Genomic DNA, 20470 nt, shown 5'->3' with positions numbered 1-20470 from the left:
TTAAAGACAACCGGGGGAAACCCTGATCTAGCACCTCTGAAAGCTAGTTCCAATGCCTAAAGACTCCAATGCATGGGATCCCCTAGACCATCTTCTTCTGCTCAGTACCCCCCAATCCCTCTCCTCAGGGACCTCCTGGGGCTCCCTTTACCCCTGAAACAGAAAGTTCTTCCAAGGAGCAGGTGATATCAGATGGAGGGAAACAAACAGAGGAGTGGGCTGCTTCTGAATCCTCTAAATTTACCAAGAGCTCTTGATGGGATTTGAAAGAAAAAAGACAAAGCCCCTGACCCCCCTATTCTTCCTCAAAGCTGCCCCAGACCCGGCTCCAAATCCTCTCCTCCTTACAAGCCTGATTCTTGAGAATTGTCATCCCATGAGCCTGCTCCTTACCAGTCTAAGTACCATTCCCTAAAAGGACTCCAATGTGAGGTAGAACAATGTAAAAAGGATATTCAGAATTTCCCTTTTCCTCTTGCCTCTAAGGAGTCAGCCCCAACTCTCTTCCCCTTAAGGGAGGTATCCCAAGGAGGGGGGCCATTGGCTTCATGAATGCTCCCTTAACTAGCTCAGAAGTTCAAAATTTAAAACAAGAACTCAAGCCACTGTTAGATGACACTTAAGGGGTGGCAGATCAAATTGGCAAATTGTTAGGACCTCAGTTGTACACTTGGGCTGAGTTAATGTCCATCCTGGACATCCTCTTTTCAGGGGAAGAAAGGAGCATGATCCATAGGGCTGCTATGATAGTCTGGGAACATGAACATCCTCTTGGTCAAAACGTTCCAGCTGTGGACCAAAAATTCCCCACCCAAGACCCCCAGTGGGATAATAACAATGCAGCTCACTGGGAAAATATGCAAGACCTCAGGGAAATGATAATAAATTCGGGAGTCAGTACTCCCCCAAAAAATGCAATCTTTCCCGAGCATTCAACATTCAACAAGGGAACGATGAAGGGCCTATGGAATTCGTAGATAGACTGAACGAGTAATGAGAACATATGCAGACTTAGATTTAGAAGACCCACTAGGGCGCAAAATGCTAAAGCTTCATTTTGTCACCAATGGTTGGCCAGATATCTCAAAAATATTACAAAAGATAGAGAATTGGAAAGACCATCCTATGAGTGATCTTCTCAGAGAAGCTCAGAGAGTATATGTGAGGAGGGATGAAGGAGAAGCAAAACCAGAAGGCAAAAATGATGTTATCCACCTTCCAGCAGGGGGCTCCAAACCCACACACTTCTAAACAAAGCTTCCAGGGGGCCAAAACCTGTGAAGGATCCAAGCCTTCATCTGTCACACCCTATAAAGGGCGTAGGGAAGCAAAACCAAAGAATCCTAGAGTAGGAAAAGAGGAAGGACAGGATGAGTGTTTTAAATGTGGTAGAGAAGGTCACTTCAAGAGGGAATGTTCCGACTGGGAGAAGGAAAGAAGTTATTCCACTCATGACTTTTGAGGAAGAATGGGGGGTCAGGGGCTATGACTTTTTTTCTCTCGAATCCCACCAAAAGCTCTTGGTAAATTTAGAGGTAGGGCAAAAATATGAGCTCATAACCTTTTTAGTAGATTCAGAAGCAGCCCGCTCCTCTGTTTGTTTCCCTCCATCTGATATCACCTGCTCCTTGGAAGAACTTTTTGTTTCAGGGGTAAAGGGAGAAGGATTTAAAGCCAAAATCCCAGAGGAAGCAGAAGTCAGATACGAAAACCGAACAACTCATATTTTTATTAATCCCTTACCTGAGTCAGGAATTAATCAATTAGGAAGGGACTTAATGCTAAACTAGTTATAGGCTTACATGTTGGCACAGAGGGATTCCTCACCTCATTAAACCTACTTATCACCGTGGATGAAAAATACATTCATCCTGATGTCTGGTCAAGAGAAAGAAATTGGGGAAGACTTCAAGTCCCTTCGATACACATAAAGTTTAAAACCCCTAGGAAAATAGTAAGAAGAAAGCACTATCCCATTCCCCTAGCAGGCAGAATAGGCTTGAAGCCCATAATTGAAGGTCTCATTCAGGACGGGCTCTTTGAACCCTGTTTGTCCCCTTATAACACCCCAATACTGCCTGTAAAGAAATCAGATGGGTCATATCAACTAGTACCTGACCTCAGAGCTATCAGCCAAATAGTCCAAACTACTCATCCCATTGTCCTAATCGTTGCACCATCCTCAGCAAAATCCCATGTGACCATCAATGGTTTACAGTAATAGACTTAAAAGATACCTTCTGGGCATGCCCCTTGGCTGAAAACAGCCAGGACATAATTGCTTTCGAATGGGAAGATCCTCATTCTGGATGGAAGCAATAGTACCCATGGACAGTTTTGTCCCAAGAGTTCACAGATTCCCCTAACCTCTTTGGCCAAATTTTAGAACAGGTTCTAGAATGGATTTCTACCCCCAAACACATATGTTTGCTCTATTATGTAAACGATCTTCTTATGACTGGTGAGGTATTATGTAAATGATCTTCTTATGACTGGTGAGGCTGTAGAACGAGTGACTGATTTTTCCATCCATGTCCTTAACTGTTTGCAAGGAGGAGGGTTATGAGTTTCAAAGGGAAAGCTTCAATTTGTAGATCCAGAAGTGAAGTACTTGGGATACTTAATAAGTAAAGGCAAATGAAGGATAGGGCCTGAACAAGTTGAAGGAATCGTGTCATTGCCTTTGCCTAAGAAAATTTCTAGGATTAGTTGGGTATTGTTGCTTATGAATTGACTTATACACCCTAAGGATAAAGCCTTTCTACCTAAAGCTTACCCAAGAAAAGCCTAACCTTCTGCAGAATTCTGAAGAGATACACCAGGTTGAGGAACTTAAACATCAACTTGTAACTTGCCCTGTTCTAGCCTTACTTTCCCTAGAGAAAGCATTTCACTTTGTCGTTAATGTGAACGAGGGGTAGCTCTAGGAGCACTTACCCAGGAACACTGGGGGCATCGGCAACCTGTAGCCTTCCTATCAAAAGTTTTAGATCCACTAACCTTTGGATGGCCCGAATGTGTTCAATACATTGCAGCTACCACCATGTTAACTGAAGAAAGTAGGAAGTAACCTTTGGAGGAAACTTAATTGTGAGCACACCCCATCAAGTTACAACTATCTAGAACCAAAAAGCAGGGAGATGGCTCACCGACTCAAGAATTTTTAAGTATCTAGCTATCTTATTAAAAAGAGATGACTTAACATTAACCAGTGACAATTCACTTAACCCAGCAGGTTTCCCAACAGGGAACCCAAATCAAAAAGGGCCAGAACATAAGTGTTTAGATCTAATTAATTCTCACACACAAGTCAGGCCTGATTTAAGGCCCCTTTCAAAACGGGACAAGACCTAATCCTAGATGGCTCTTCTCGAGTGATTGAAGGAAAAAGGCATAACGGACATTCAGTAATTGATGGCGAAGCTCTCGCAGAGATAGAGTCAGGAAGATTGCCTAACAATTGGTCCGCTCAAACATGTGAATTGTTTGCACTAAATCAAGCTGTAAAGCACTTGCAAAATCCAGAAGGGACAATTTATGCTGATTCCAAATATGCCTTTGGAGTAGCTCATACCTTTAGGAAAATTTCCGACTGAACAAGGTCTTATTAATAGTAAAGGCCAAGACCTGGTCCACAAAGGTATAATCATCAAAGTATTAGATAATCTCCAGCTGCCAGAAGAAATCGCTATTGTCCATGTTCCAGGACACCAAAAAAAGACCTCCTTTGAAAGCTCAGGGAATAACCTTGCAGATCAAATAGCCAAACAGGCTGCTGTTTCTTCTCAAATGCCTGTTTTTCTCTTAACCCCTTGCCTTCCTCCCCCAACTGCAGTTCCTATCTTTTCTTCTGCTGAAAAGGAGAAATTAATAAAAATAGGGGCCAAAGAAAATTTATGCATGGTGATGCATGCCTGTAATCCCAGCTACTGGGGAGGCTGAGGTGGGAGAATTGCTTGAGCCTTGGAGGTGGAGGTTGCAGTGAGCCAAGATCATGCCATTGCACTCCAGCCTGGGCAACAGAGCAAGACTCCATCTCAAAAAAAAAAAAAAAAAAAAAAAAAAGGCCCCTTCTTTAGCCACAAAGACAAAAACAAGGACCCTTGTCCTGATGGAAGTTCTAATGAAGAAGAATAAGCATTGTCAAATGTAGGTGTGTGCCTTTGGACTTGGGCTGCTTTATCTCTGGCCATATATACAACATAGAGTAGGGGTCAACCTTGACATGACAGTTCATGACTCCCATGGCCTTAGTGCATTGACATCTTACAGAAATCAACAACAAAGTCCAGTGCTTTCTTCTTTTATGTTAAATGCAGCAGAGTGGATGTCAGAGCATACCTCTATTTGTGTACTATTCTGGATATAGTTTATAAGGCAATTAAGTTTATACATGTATGAAAGTTTCTTTCTATATTACTATTAGTACCAATATTTATCAATACTTCCATATTCATTCTACATCTTTATTCTCTATAAATATAAATAAAAATATTGATATATTGGTGTATATATACACACATAGGTAAATATAATTTTTTTTTTTTTTTTTTTTTTTGAGATGGAGTTTCACTCTTGTTGCCCAGGCTGGAGTGCAATGGTGCAGTTTGGGTCAGTGTAACCTCCGCCTACTGGGTTCAAGCACTTCTCCTGCCTCAGCCTCCCAAGTAACTGGGATCACAGGTCTGTGCAACCATACCTGACTAATTTTCATATTTTCAGTAGAGACAGGGTTTCTCCATATTGGTCAGGCTGGTCTTGAACTCCCCGCCTCAGGTGATCCACCCACCTTGGCCTCCCAAATTGCTGGGATTACAGGCATGAGCCACTGCACCTGGCCAGGTAAATAGATTTTTTTTAAACTTACATACAGGATGAGTATGTCTATGTAAATATGTATACAAGAAATATTCCCCAAAAGACCATTTTCAATCACTTGGCATATACACATTATGCAGGTATGTAATTACTTCCAATCTCTTTTACTCAATAGCATTTCAGAATGAAACATATTTGTACAATATTGTTTGTATAAACAAAATAACCTTCACCTTCAGTAGCATAGGCCTCAGAAATGAGCTGACAGCAAAGCCACATTATACATGCTGTTCAGGTGTGCATTTCAGCATCCTGCATTCCTTCTTGATGTATGTATGTGCTCTTCACATCCACTAGTTTGGGCCTGCTTTGTTAAATCTGTAGTCACTACTTAGATAATTGGCTGATTGAATGTACCTAGGCTAAGAAAATTGGCTGATTGGAATCACCTTGGGCTAATCTAATTGGCTAATTCAATTCACCTATGGTGATATAATTGCCTAATTGGTATCACTTGGGCTAATTTAATTGGCTGATTGGAATCACTTGGGCTGAGCTAACTGGCTGACTAGAATCACATGGGCTGAGTTCATTGAATTTCTGTGTCTTGAGGCGAATGAGTAAGGTAATGACCTCTTACATACTTTTCTTTGGGGCCTTTTTTTCAATACATACTCACAAATGGACATTAATTAGACATGTGTATAAGCCTTTGTGTTTGTATATGTTTCTGTATATACATGTCTTATATGTTTCTAAATCTACAGAATAAAGTGCCTGGCCAGGTGTGGTGGCTCACGCCTGTAATTCCCAACACTTTGGAAGGCAGAGGTGGGTGGATCACGTGAGGTCAGCAGTTCGAGACCAACATATTTGTGCTACACATGCTCACAGGCACATAGTACACCCTATATCCTTGTACTTTAATCAGGATATCTGTGCTGCACGTGCTTACAGTCATGTCCCAGCTCACAGGCTATGCCCCTTCCTTATTTGGGAATATTATTACTTTTCTAAGTCTTTTCATAAGGAACTTCCTCTTTTCCTTTGTTCTCCATTGCTTTTACCTATTTAGAAAAGTTTTAAGTTGTAAGCCAATCAGGTTCAGTTTAAATTGTGAGGTCTGGCTCCAGGCAATGGAGACAAGTAGCAGGGACAAGCTGCTTAAGGGATAAAAATTACTTTCCTCCTTTATTCAGCTGTGCTCTTGCCACTATCCCATCTGCAAGGAGCAGCCTTGTGCAGAATGTAAATTTGCCTTGCTTAGAAAACTTTTGTCTGAATCCTGATTTTTCCTTGTGGTACTGAGGAACAAGCATTCTATTTCTGAATAAACATTTTACTTTTTTTTTTTTTTTTTTTTTTTTTGAGACGGAGTCTCGCTGTGTTGCCCAGGCTGGAGTGCAGTGGCCGGATCTCAGCTCACTGCAAGCTCTGCCTCCCGGGTTTTTACGCCATTCTCCTGCCTCAGCCTCCCGAGTAGCCGGGACTACAGGCGCCCGCCACCTCGCCCGGCTAGTTTTTTGTATTTTTTAGTAGAGACGGGGTTTCACCGTGTTAGCCAGGATGGTCTCGAACTCCTGACCTCGTGATCCGCCCGTCTCGGCCTCCCAAAGTGCTGGGATTACAGGCTTGAGCCACCGCGCCCGGCCTTAAACATTTTACTTATAACAAAATGGTGGCCCATATGGAGAGCCATTCTCCTCTGGGGGGTCTCCAGTCCTCTCTCATGAGGAGGCACCCCACTGCCTCCTTGCAGGAGCCTCGGGGGTAAGGAATCAAGATCTACTCAGTGTGACAAATAAACCCGACTCTCAGCAATGCAGGAAGAAACCAGCCAGTGACCTGGAGTAAAGACCCTCATATACCACATGGACCAGGCAACCTCATGCATGAACCAAGGAAGGAAATGCCAGAGGAGCCGGTAAAGTATTTCCTTGGTGGTCAGGACTAAGAAAAGAAAAGCAGCGGGGCGGTGAAGCATTCCTTGGTTAGGACATACCAAGGAAAGAGGAGCCACAGGGGCAGTAAGGCATTCCTTAGTTAGGAGTAAGGGAAGAAAAGCCACTGGGAGTGATGAAGTATTCCTTAGTCGGGATGTCTTAGAGGTTACAAAAAGGTGAAAAATTCCCATTAGGGGGAGACTGAACCTCACACACTCCTCTGGCAGTAGGAAAAATAGTCAGAACTTCCCTTTCCCCTCTTCTCAGCGGAAGAAAGAAGCTAAGCTCCACTCCTACTGGCCGCTCCCTAGGGGCAGGAGGAGAGGGGAGAACAGCAGTGTAGGTGGCTGGCAGAGGCAGGGAAAGACCAGCAGAGAGGAAAGAGAAACTGAGAAAAGTCAGAGAGAAAGAGAGAGCAGCAAGCACAGCTCCACATTGTTGCAGATCGCTGGCACCCAGCAGAGTGGCGGCTGGAACGCTCTCCTCGAATGTGGCCATGCAGCCAGAGCCACTCAGGCCACCGGCCGCCAAGCTCCAAACCTTCCATGCCACTCGGGCGTGTCTTGCCACCCTCGGAGGACGGCAGGCCATGGACACCTGTAAGTTGGAGCTGAGCAGAAGAGTGTGAGGGCGTCAGGGCCAGGAGCCTGTGCCACCCAGCCAGGCAGCCAGTTGCCCGGGACGGGGGGGGGGTGGGGGGACGTGTGGATTGCTCTCCCCAGCCTGGCTCTGCATAGAAGAAGAGCGCAGGGACTGGCGCTGGGAAGAGAGCAGAGGAGGAGAAGTTCCATGACTCGTGCAACTTGCTGCGGGCATCTGCTGAGTCTCTTGGCCGGCGGCGCCCCAGGGCCTGGACTGCAGCCACCTGGATCCCACCCAGCCCAAGAGACTACGTGGGGAGAGAAGCAAGAGGGGATGACAGAGAGAGAAAGACAAAGTGCAAATGAGAGAGAGAAACGGAGAGGGAGAAAGAGTGAGAGAGAGACTGGAAGAGACAGAGATCAGAGAAAGACACAGAGGGTGAGACCAGGGAGAGAAATACTGTAAAAGGAAGTCAGAAAGTTGAGGCATGTCAAAGATTGTCTGTGAAAGTCATAAAAAAATTATTTAACAAGAATGTATACAGGAAATATTGTATAATTTAAAAGTAATTAGCCCTCCTGAATATAAAACTATTAAAGGAACAGTTTATATGCAAGGTATGTAAGGAAATTAAAATATACTTTTAGGAAAAGGATAAGAAAGGTGGTAAAGAAAATTCAGAAGGAAAAATGAATAATACTAAAGCAATGAGAAATGTTATCCAAATCCCTTATAAAAGAAATCTTGTTCCAACTGCATCAAGGAACCCAGGCCAGCCCAAAGTTAATGCCAACAAATTTCCACCTCCAGCGGCTCCTAGAGAGGCCGCGGCATGAGGCGGCAGGGGGACCTAGCTGTGGACAGACACTTCCTGTGCTGGGGAGGGCGCTGGGCAACCACTGGACAGCGCAAACTAGCCAGAGGCCAGGGGCCAGATGGTGGGGGCTCAGGCAGGAGCAACCTCCAGGGACAACTGGGCCAGTTCCAGAGGCCCTCATTCCCAAGGCGGGGATGCACAGGAATGGTGAGGGCCACAGTGAGTCTGAAACCCTGAGAGGGTGCAAGGACGCCATGTCTCCCGGGTGGCGCTAAGCGAGTGTGGACGGCAAGCCACCAAGGTGCGGAGGCAAGAGACCGAAGGCACAAGCTGTTCCAGTATAATAAAATACTTAAAATAAGAATAGTTATGTTAGACATAGAATATAGATATGATTATACATGAATATTACTAATCATTAGTTTATAGCATTACTCTTTATTCCAATATTATAATAATCTTTGTTCTACTATTGTAACCTAGGAAGAAGAGTGTGAGCGCTCTGTCATGCCCGAACAGGGCCACTAGAGGGCTCCTTGGTCTAGCGGTAACGCCAGTGCCTGGGAAGGCACCCATTACTTAGCCTACGGGGAGAGGGAGTCTCCCTTCCCCCCGCCCCAGGGAGTTAGAGAAGAGTCTGCGCCACTGCCTCTTGTGGAAGGCCTGACATCAGTCAGGCCCGCCCGCAACCATCCGGAGACCTAACCATCTCCCCGTGATGCTGTGCTTCAGCGGTCATGCTCCTGGTCTGCTTTCATGTTCCGCCCTGCACACCTGGCTCCGCCTTCTAGATAGCAGTAGCAGAATTAGTGAAAGCACTAAAGTCTTTGAAATGCAGGGAAGAAATAATGACGTAAGCTGTTCTCTCTCTCCACCTCGGCTACCATACAGGGAAGGGCCCCCTGTCCGGTGTACACATGACTCGCGTGACCTTACCTATCACTGGAGATGGCTCACACTCCTTACCCTGTCCCCTTGTCTTGTATCCAATAAATAACAGGGCAGTCAGGCATTCGGGGCCACTACTCGTCTCCGCGACTTGGTGGTCGTGGTCCCCCGGGGTCCAGCTGTCTTTTCTTCTTTGTCTTGTGTCTTTATTTACAAGATCTCTTGTCTCCGCACATGAAAAGAAAAACCCACAGGCCCTGTAGGACCCTATAGCAGGATCTTCCATGTTCCCTTTTCTCAGAACTAAAAGTCTTTTAGCACAGGCACCACCCCTAGAGTGTCCAGCACACCAACATCAGCCTGGAGACCACGTCCTCATCAAATGATAGAAAAAAGGAAAACTTGAGACAGCCTAGGAAGGCCCCTACCTCATGCTGCTACCCACCGAGACTGCCGTTTGCACAGCAGAAAAAGGATGGACACGTCACACCCCAGTCAAAAAAGCATCATCATGTTCAAAATCATGGGCCATTGTTCCAGGTGAAGCCCTACCATATTAAAGCTAAGAAAAACTTAATCTATCTACCTTATCTTCCTTTAATTACCCCCCATCTTTTTTTTTCAACTTTTTTTTTATTATTATGCTTTAAGTTCTGGGGTACATGTGCAGAATATGCAGTTCTGTTACAGTTATACACATGCCATAGTGGTTTGCTGCACCTATCAACCTGTCATCTACATTAGGTATTTCTCCTAATGCTATCCCTTCCCTAGTCCCCCACCCCTCGACAGGCCCCAGGGTGTGATGTTCCCCACCCTGTGTCCGTGTGTTCTCATTGTACAACTCCCATTTATGAGTGAGAACATGTGGTGTTTGGTTTTCTGTTCTTGTGTTGGTTTGCTGAGAATGATGGTTTCCAGCTTCATCCATGTCTCTGCAAAGGACATGAACTCATCCTTTTTTATGGCTGCATGGTATTCCACAGTGTATGTATGCATCATTTTCTTTATCCAGTCTATCATTGATGGACATTTGGGTTGGTCCTAAGTCTTTGATATTGTGAATAGTGCTGCAATAAAAATATGTGTGCATGGGCCGGGTGCGGTGGCTCATGCCTGTAATCCCAGCACTTTGGGAGGCCAAGGCATGTGGATCACGAAGTCAGGAGATCAAGACCATCTTGACTAACATGGTTAAACTCCATCTCTACTAAAAATACAAAAATTAGCTGGGCATGGTGGTGGGCACCTGTAGTGCCAGCTACTGGGAGGCTGAGGAAGGAGAATGGCGTGAACCTGGGATGTGGAGTTTGCAGTGAGCTGAGACCATGCCACTGCACTCCAGCCTGGGCATCAGAGCGAGACTCCATATCAAAAAAAAAAAAAAAAGTGTGCATGTGTCTTTATAGTCAAATGATTTATAATCCTTTGGGTATATATCCAGTAATGGGATTACTGGGTCAAATGGTATTTCTAGTTCTAGATCCTTGAGGAATTGTCACACTGTCTTTCACAATGGTTGAACTAATTTACGCAACCACCAACAGTGTAAAAGCATTCCTATTTCTCCACATCCTCTCCAGCATCTGTTTCCTGATTTTTTAATGACTGCCATTCTCACTGGTGTGAGATGGTAACTCATTGTGGTTTTGATTTGCATTTTCTCTAATGACCAGTGATGATGAACATTTTTTCATGTGTTTGTTGGCCACATAAATGTCTTCTTTTGAGAAGTGTCTGTTCATATTCTTTGCCCACTTTTTGATGGGGTTGTTCGTTTTTTCCTTGTAAATTTGTTTAAGTTCTTTGTAGATTCTGGATATTAACCCTTTGTCAGAAGAATAAATGCAAAAATTTTCTCCTATTCTGTAGGTTTCCTGTTCACTCTGATGATACTTTCTTTTGCTCTGCAGAAGCTCTTTAGTTTAATTAGATCCCATTTGTCAATTTTGGCTTTTGTTTTGTTGCTTTTGGTGTTTTAGACATGAAGTCTTTGCACATGCCTATGTCCTGAATGGTATTACCTAGGCTTTCTTCTAGGGTTTTTATGGTCTTAGGTCTTACATTTAAGTCTTTAATCCATCTTGAGTTAATTTTTTTTTTTTTTTTTTTGAGGCAGAGTCTCGCTCTGTCGCCCAGGCTGGAGTGCAGTGGCCGGATCTCGGCTCACTGCAAGCTCCACCTCCCGGATTTACGCCATTCTCCTGCCTCAGCCTCCCGAGTAGCTGGGACTACAGGCGCCCGCCACCTCGCCCGGCTAGTTTTTTGTATTTTTTAGTAGAGACGGGGTTTCACTGTGTTAGCCAGGATGGTCTCGATCTCCTGAGCTCGTGATCCGCCCGTCTTGGCCTCCCAAAGTGCTGGGATTACAGGCTTGAGCCACCGCACCCGGCCGAGTTAATTTTTGTATAAAGTGTAAGGAAGGGGTCCAGTTTCAGTATTCTGTATATGGCTAGCCAGTTTTCCCAACGCCATTTATTAAATAGGGAGTCCTTTCCACATTGGTTGTTTGTGTCAGGTTTGTCAAAGATCAGATGGTTGTAGTTGTGTGGTGTTATTTCTGAGGCCTCTGTTCTGTTCCATTGGTCTATATATCTGTTTTGGTACCAGTACCATGCTGTTTTGATTACTGTAGACTTTTAGTATAGTTTGAAGTCAGGTAGCATGATGCCTCCAGCTTTGTTCTTTTTGATTAGGATTGTCTTGGCTATGCGGGCTCTTTCCTGGTTCCATAGGAAGTTTAAAGTAGTTTTTCCAGTTCTGTGAAGAAAGTCATTGGTAACTTGATGGTGATAGCATTAAATCTATAAATTACTTTGGGTGGTATGGCCATTTTCATGATATTGATTCTTCCTGTCCATGAGCATGGAATGTTTTTCAATTGTTTGTGTCCTGTCTTATTTTCTTGAGCAGTGGTTTGTAGTTCTTCTTGAAGAGGTCCTTCACATCCCTTGTAAGGTGTATTCCTAGGTATTTTATTCCCTTTGTAGCAGTTGTGAATGGGAGTTCACTCATGATTTGGCTGTCTTTGTTTGTTATTGGTATATAGGAATGCTTGTGATTTTTGCACATTGATTTTGTATCTTGAGACTTCGCTGAAGTTGCTTATCAGCTTAAGGAGATTTTGGGCTGAGACGATGGGGTTTTCTAAATATACAGTCATGAAATAGAGACAATTTGACTTCCTCTTTTCCTAATTGAATACCCTTTATTTCTTTCTCTTGCCTGATTGTCCTGGTCAGAACTTCCAATACTATGTTGAATAGGAGTGGTGAGAGAGGGCATCCTTGTCTTGTGCCGGTTTTCAAAGGGAATGCTTCCAGTTTTTGCTTATTCAGTATGATATTGGCTGTGCATTTGTCATAAATAGCTATTATTATTTTGAGATACATTCCATCGATACATAGTTTATTGAGAGCTTTTAGCAGGAAAGGGTGTTGAATTTTGTCAAAGGCCTTTTCTGCATCTGTTGAGAATATCATGTGGTTTTTGTCATTGGTTCTGCTTATGTGATGAATTACATTTATTGATTTGTATATGTTGAACCAGCCTTGCATCTGAGGGATCAAGCCGACTTGATCTTGCTGGATAAACTTTTTGATGTGCTGCTGGATTCGCTTTGCCAGTATTTTATTGAGGATTTTTGCATCGATGTTCATCAGGGATATTGGCCTGAAATTTTGTGGGTTTTTTTGTTGTGTCTCTGCCAGGTTTTGGTATCAGGATGATGCTGGCCTCATATAATGAGTTAGGGAGGATTCCCTTTTTTTCTATTGTTTGGAATATTTTAATGAGAAATGGTACCAACTCCTCTTTTTACCTCTGGTAAAATTCGACTGTGAATCCGTCTGGTCCTGGACTTTTTTTGGTTGGTAGGCTATTAATTACTGCCTCAATTTCTGAACTTGTTATTGGTCTATTCAGGGATTTGACTTCTTCTTGGTTTAGTCTTGGGAGAGTGTATGTGTCCAGGAATTTATCCATTTCTTCTAGATTTTCTAGTTTATTTGCATAGAGGTGTTTATAGTATTCTCTGATGGTGGTTTGTATTTCTGTGGAATCAGTGGTGATATCCCCTTTATCATTTTTTATTGTGTCTATTTCATTCTTCTCTCTTTTCTTCTGTATTAATCTGGCTAGCAGTCTATCTATTTCGTTTATCTTTTCAAAAAAACCAGCTCCTGGATTCACTGATTTTTTGAAGAGTTTTCGTGTCTCTATCTCCTTCAGTTCTGCTCTGATCTTAGTTATTTCTTGTCTTCTGCTAGCTTTTGAATTTGTTTCCTCTTGCTTCTCTAGTTCTTTTAATTTTGATGTTGGGTTGTGATTTTAGATCTTTCCTGCTTTCTCTTGTGGATATTTAGTGCTGTAAATTTTCCTCTACACACTGCTTTAAATGTGCCCCAGAGATTCTGGTACGTTGCGTCTTTGTTCTCATTGGTTTCAAAGAACATCTTTATTTCTGCCTTCATTTCATTATGTACCCAGTAGTCGTCCAGGGGTAGGTTGTTCAGTTTCCATGTAGTTGTGCGGTTTTGAATGAGCTTCTTAATCTTGAGCTCTAATTTGATTGCACTGTGACCTGAGAGACTGTTATGCTTTCCATTCTTTCCCATTTGCTGAGCAGTGTTTTACTTCCAATTATGTGGTCAATTTTAGAATAAGTGTGATGTGGTGCTGAGAAGAATGTATATTCTGTTGATTTAGGGTGGAGAGTTCTGTAGATGTCTTTTAGATCCACTTGATCCAGAGCTGAGTTCAAATCCTGAATATCCTTGTTAATTTTCTGTTTCATTGTTCTGTGTAATATTGACAGTGGGGTGTTAAAGTCTCCCACTGTTATTGTGTAGGAGTCTAAGTCTCTTTGTAGGTCTCTAAGAACTTGCTTTATGAATCTGGGTGCTCCTGTATTGGGTCCATATATATTTAGGATTATTAGCTCTTCTTGATGCCTCAATCCCGTTACCATTATGTAATGTCCTTCTTTGTCTCTTTTAATCTTTGTTGGTTTAAAGTCTGTTTTATCAGAGATTAGGGTGCACTCCTGCTTTTTTTTTTTTTTTTTTTCACTTTCCATTTGCTTGGTAAGTATTCCTCCATCCCTTTATTTTGAGCCTATGTGTGTTTTTGCATGTGAAAAGAATCTCCTTAATACCGCACACTGATGGGTCTTGACTATCTAATTTGTCAGTCTGTGTCTTTTAATTGGGGTATTTAGCCCATTTACCTTTAAGGTTAATATTGTTATGTGTAAATTTGATCCTGTCATTATGATGCTAGCTGGTTATTTTGCCCATTAGTTGACGCAGTTTCTTCATAGTGTTGATATTCTTTACAATTTGGTATGTTTTTGCAGTGGCTGGTACCAGTTGTTCCTTTCCATGTTTAGTGCTTCCTTCAGGATCTCTTTTAAGGCAGGCCTGGTGGTGACAAAATCTCTCAGAATTTGCTTGTCTGTAAAGTATTTTATTTCTCCTTCTCTTATGAAACTTAGTTTTACTGGATACAAAATTCTGGGTTGAAAATTCTTTAAGAATCTTGAATATTGGACCCCATTCTCTTCTAGCTTGTAAGGTTTCTACAGAGAGATCCACTGTTAGTCTGTTGGGCTTCCCTCTTTCTCTCTGGCTGCCCTTAACAATGTTTCCTTCATTTCAACCTTGGCGAATCTGATGATTATGTGTCTTGGGGTTGCTCTTCTTGAGGAGTATCTTTGTGGTGTTCTCTGTATTTCCTGAATTTCAATGTTGGCCTGTCTTGCTAGGTTTGGGAAGTTCTCCTGGATAGTCTCCTGAAGAGTGTTTTCCAACTTACCTCCATTGTCTCCATTACTTTCAGGTACCAGTCAAACATAGATATGGCCTTTTGACATAGTCCCATATTTCTTGGAGGCCTTATTCATTCCTTTCTATTCTTTTTTCTCTAATCTTTTCTTGCTTTATTTCATTAAGTTTATCTTCAATCCCTGATATCCTTTCTTCTGCTTGATCAATTTGGCTATTGATACTTGTATATACTTCACAAAGTTCTTCTGCTGTGTTTTTCAGCTCCATTAGGTCATTTATGTTCTTCTCTAAATTTGTTATTCTAGTAAGGAATTTGTCTAGCTTTTTTTCAAGGTTCTTAGCTTCCTTGCATTGGGTTAGAATATGCTTCTTCAGGTCAGAGGAGTTTGTTATTACCCACCTTATGAAGCCTACTTCTGTCAATTCATCAAACTCATTCTCCATCCAGTTTTGTTCCCTTGCTGAAAAGGAGTTGTGATCCTTTGGAGGAGAAAAGATGCTGTGGTTTTTGGAATTTTTAGCCTTTTTCCGCTGGTTTCTCCCCATCTTTGTGGATTTATCTACCTTTGGTCTTTGATGTTGGTGACCTTCGGATGGGGTCTCTGAGTGGAAGTGCTATTCTTTTCTGTTTGTTAGTTTTCCTTCTAACAGGCCGGTCTGCTGCAGGTCTGCTAGAATTCGCTGGAGGTCAACTCCAGACCTTGTTTGCCCGGGTATCACCAGCGGAGCCTGCAGAAGAGCAAATTTTGCAGCCTGTTCTTTCCTCTGGAAGCTTAGTCCCAGAGGGGCACCTGCAGATGCCAGCCAGAGCTCTCCTGTATGAGGTGTCCGTCGGCCCCTATTGGGAGGTTTCTCCCAGTAAGGATACATGTGGGTCAGAGACCCACTTGAGGAGGCAGTCGGACTCATAGCAGAGCTCGAACTCTGAGCTGGGAGGTCTGCTGTACTCTTCAGATCTGTCAGGCAGGGACGTTGAAGTCGGCTGAAGGTGCTCCATTCCAGGGAGATGGGGTTTTATCTATATAAAGTCCCTTACTGGGGCTGCTCCCTTTTTCTTCAGCGATGCCAGGCCCAGAGAGGAGAAATCTGGCAGTCTGGCCACAGTGGCCTTGCTGAACTGTGGTGGAAGCCGCCCAGTTGGAAGTTTCCAACGGCTTTGTTTACACTGGAGGAAAAAATCGCCTACTCAAGCCTCAGCAATGGTGGACCCCCACTACTACTAGTTTTTTTTTTTTCTTTTCTTTTCTTTTTTGAGATGGAGTCTCGCTCTGTCACCCAGGCTGGAGTGCAGTGGCGCAATCTGGGCTCACTGCAAGCTGCGCCTCCCAGGTCTCCACCATTCTTTTGCCTCAGCCTCCCAGTCACTGGGACTACAGGCGCCTGCCACCATGCGTGGCTAATTTTTGTGTATTTTTAGTGGAGATGGGGTTTCACCATGTTAGCCAGGATGGTCTTGATCTCCTGACCTTGTGATCCACCCACCTCGGCCTCCCAAAGTGCTGGGATTACAGGCCTGAGCCACCACTCCCAGCCATATTTTATTAATATTTTTGTATAATTTTTATTTCGACCATAATAAAGTGCTGGGATTACAGATGTGAGCCACTGAGCCTGGCCACATAATCCTGTTTCTATGTAAAGTGTAAAAAAAAATTAAACTCATAGAAGCAGAGAGTACGTACAATCATGGAAAAAAAAAATCCCCTCTGGGTTTTTTGTCTGGTTAAGAGACATTCTTCATAATCATTCAGGAATTCTATTTTCTTTCATCTTCTGCATCCTCCTGTTCTTCAGCCAATGGATGAAAAAAGATACAGAGGAGACACATTTGCCTTTTATCCACTTCACTTCTCCTCACTATTAGTCAATGTAAGTACGGCTAAGAATAGCAGTTTTCTGGCAGGACAGCCACTTCACAGCGATAAATAACACACTGAAAAAAAAAACAAGTATAAGCATATGCATCAATAATGCTTGTGGTAAAATAAAGATTTATTTTGTTGATTTGTATTGAGCTCCTATAATATTTGATCAAAAGCTAGCAAATATACAGCAGAAAAGGAGTATTATTTTAAGTAATATTGTGAATGGGTATTTTGTCAATATAAGTAAAAATATGACCTCACACTAATAGTCTCACCTATAGTTGTACAACATCAAATGCTATTTTTTATTTAAAATTGTATTTCCTATAAGTATTCAATTTATATTACCCTCCTTTGCCATTTCAATGCCTTCTCCACTTTGTATCAGTGGAAAACAGGCCAGCAGGTCCCAGGAAAGCACGTGGTGCTATTACTACTTTAAGAGTGATCATGAAGAGCACTTGTTTGGGTGTTTCTCACATGTCAAACACTCTTATTTGGCTTGAAGTAGTGGTTCTCTGTGTTTTTCTAAGTTTACTGTAATATAAAATTCTTAGCTAAGCATGCTTTATCTTATTCAAATATGTTTTATGAGATTTCATTGACATTTAAGTGTCTGAATTATCTGGAATACTGAAATTTTCCATGAACCCAAATTGAGTACTCTAGATAATCTTTGTCTAAAAGCTTTTCCAAGGCAGAGTAAGATTTATGACATTATCATATGGAAGACGTGTATTAATGTTTTCAGTAATCACTCTGAACACAGCATTTTCTGTCCCCACTATGCACCCTGAGTCCACTCAGGGGAAACTGGTATCTCTGTGAAGAGGCAGAAGAAAATGCTGAGTGGAGGTGCACCACACTGCACATCAATGCTTTCCACATGCACCTATTAGGGTCTTCAATTAATTGGGCTGTTATTTGCATGGCTAGGAACTTTATAAATTTAGTCGTACTATATTTTAGCAACTAATGGCATCTGTTACCCATTAATTTTATGCATTTGCTTTTTTGAAAAACAAATCTTTTGTTAATTTTACTCTAAATTAAGACTAAATTTACAATCTTCAATTTTTCACTGTTAAGACAAATCGGAGAAGAGCAATGTGTTTGTATAGCATGCATGTTTCTGCCTGTCAAAATTTTTCTTTCATTGCCTTGGAAACCCTGGGAAGCCCCCTGGAAAATACTCCCTTTGAATACTTTAGCCAGGATTTTAGATTTCAAAAGGTCAAGTGAGCAAAACCCAAATCTTGTCTTTGTTTCTTTTGTTAATCATCTGGCCATTTCTAAAAGCATGGTAATTATGCCAAGCCATTGAAAAGATGTGGTTTTGATTAATTTTATTTCATTTCAAATGTTTTCTGTTAATTTTTTCATGTTAATCTAAAAGAAACTGCCTACATAACTATGTATTCAAGAAATATTCATATTAAGATGTTTATAGTTTATTACAGTATAGTAGAATCCTCTATAATTAGAAGTTATTTATAAATTTATTCTTTTTAAGGTTTTTCAAATGTGAAAAAAAATTAGGTATGCCTTTGGAAATCAGTTCAATTCTAGGACATTACCCACTGGTCTTCATGGTATTTCTGTAATGAATAGTGTAAACCTGGGTCACCAGAATGGTGCAGACATGCTGATTGAATTAGAATGAGTTCAGCCTTGTTGGTAGACTATCGGTATCCCAGAGGCTGATCATTCACTACAGCTTGCTAAATGTTGTTCTGTAATACCAGTGAGCACTTTTACCCAGGTTACCCTTTTCCTCCCATTAATGTGGCCCTGTTGTGGTCTCCTGTTTCTCTTAAGCTATCCCAGATGAGAGGTGATTATTTCTTGCATAAATGAGATTCCCTTTTTTCCCTCTGCCATAGGATCCGCTTATTCTCCCTACTGGAAGCAATGTGCAGGAGGCAGGAATGATGACAATACACAAACATGTTTCCTGCCATGTGGCCACTATAAGCAGCTTACAGTATGTTCCGCCTAGAAATCACTTAGACTTTCAGGCCAGCAGAGGTATTTTTCTATGTGTCTCTTTCTCTTAAAAGCACCTCTAATTAAGTTTGGCACAATCAGGATAATCTCTATTTTGATAAACACAAAGTCAACTCATGAGTGACCTAATTTTGTGAGTGATTTCCCACCACAGTCACACTTTTTTTTTACACTCAATAGGAATGTATTACACAGCAGGTGTGCAACAGACTGGGAATCCAGGGTATTATCACAACAACCTCTGCTTCCCAGGTTCAAGTGATTCTCCTGCCTCAGCCTCCCGAGTAGCTGGGATTACAGGTGCATGCCACCACGCCCAGCTAATTTCTTGTATTTTTAGTAGAGATGGGGTTTCACCATATTAGCCAGGATGGTCTCAATCTCCTGAGCTCATTATCTGCCTGCCTTGACCTCCCAAAGTGCTCGGATTACAGGCATGAGCCACCGCGCTTGGCCAAGGCAATAACTAATAGCCTACCAACCAAAAAAGTCCAGGACCAGACAGATTCACAGCTGAATTCTACCAGAGGTACAAAGAGGAGCTGGTACCATTCCTTCAGAAACTATTCCAATCAATAGAAAAACAGGGAATCCTCCCTAACTCATTTTATGAGGCCACCATCATCCTGATACCAAAGCCTGGCAGAGACACTACAAAAAAAAAAAAAAAGAGAGAGAGAGAGAGAATTTTAGACCAATATCCCTGATGAACATCAATGCAAAAATCCTCAATTTTTTTTGGATTAAAAAAAAACCGAATCCAGCAGCACATCAAAAAGCTCATCCACCGTGATCAAGTCGGATTCATCCCTGGGATGTAAGGCTGGTTCAACATATGCAAATCAATAAACGTAATCCATCACATAAACATAAACAGAACCAACAACAAAAACCACATGATAATGTCAATAGATGCTGAAAAGACCTTCAACAAAATTCAACAGCCCTTCTTGCTAAAAACTCTAAATAAACTAGGGATTGATGGAATGTATCTGAAAATAATAAGAGCTATTTATGACAATCCCACAGCAATATCATATTGAATGGGCAAAAACTAGAAGCATTCACTTTGAAAACCGGCACAAGACAAGGATGCCCTCTCTCACCACTCCTATTCAACATAGTGTTGGAAGTTCTGGCCAGGGTAATCAGGTAAGAGAAAGAAATAAAGGGTATTCAATCAGGAAAAGAGGAAGTCAAATTGTCCCTGTTTGCAGATGACATGATCGTATACTTAGAAAACCCCATCATCTCAGCCCAAAATCTCCTTAAGCTGATAACCAACTTCAGCAAAGTCTCAGGATACAAAATCAATGTGCAAAAATCACAAGCATTCCTATACACCAATAACAGACAGAGAGCCAAATCTTGAGTGAACTCCCATTCACAACTGGTACAAAGAGAATAAAATACCTAGAAATCCAACTTACAAAGGATGTGAAGGACCCTTCAAGGAGAACTACAAACCACTGCTCAACGAAATAAAAGAGGACACAAATAAATGGAAGAACATTCCATGCTCATGTATAGGAAGAATATCGTGAAAATGGCCATACTGCGCAAGGTAATTTATAGATTCAACGCCATCCCCATGAAGCTACCAATGGCTTTCTTCACAGAATTGGAAAAAACTAATTTAAAGTTCATAGGGAACTAAAAAAGAGCTCGTATGGCCAAGACAATCCTAAGCAGAAAGAACAAAGCTAGAGGCATTACACTACCTGACTTCAAACTATACTACAAGGCTACAGTAACCAAAAAAGC

Source organism: Macaca nemestrina, chromosome 20 (assembly GCF_043159975.1).
Source record: "Macaca nemestrina isolate mMacNem1 chromosome 20, mMacNem.hap1, whole genome shotgun sequence".
Lineage (NCBI taxonomy): Eukaryota > Metazoa > Chordata > Mammalia > Primates > Cercopithecidae > Macaca > Macaca nemestrina.
Note: the sequence above shows the minus strand (reverse complement) of the source record.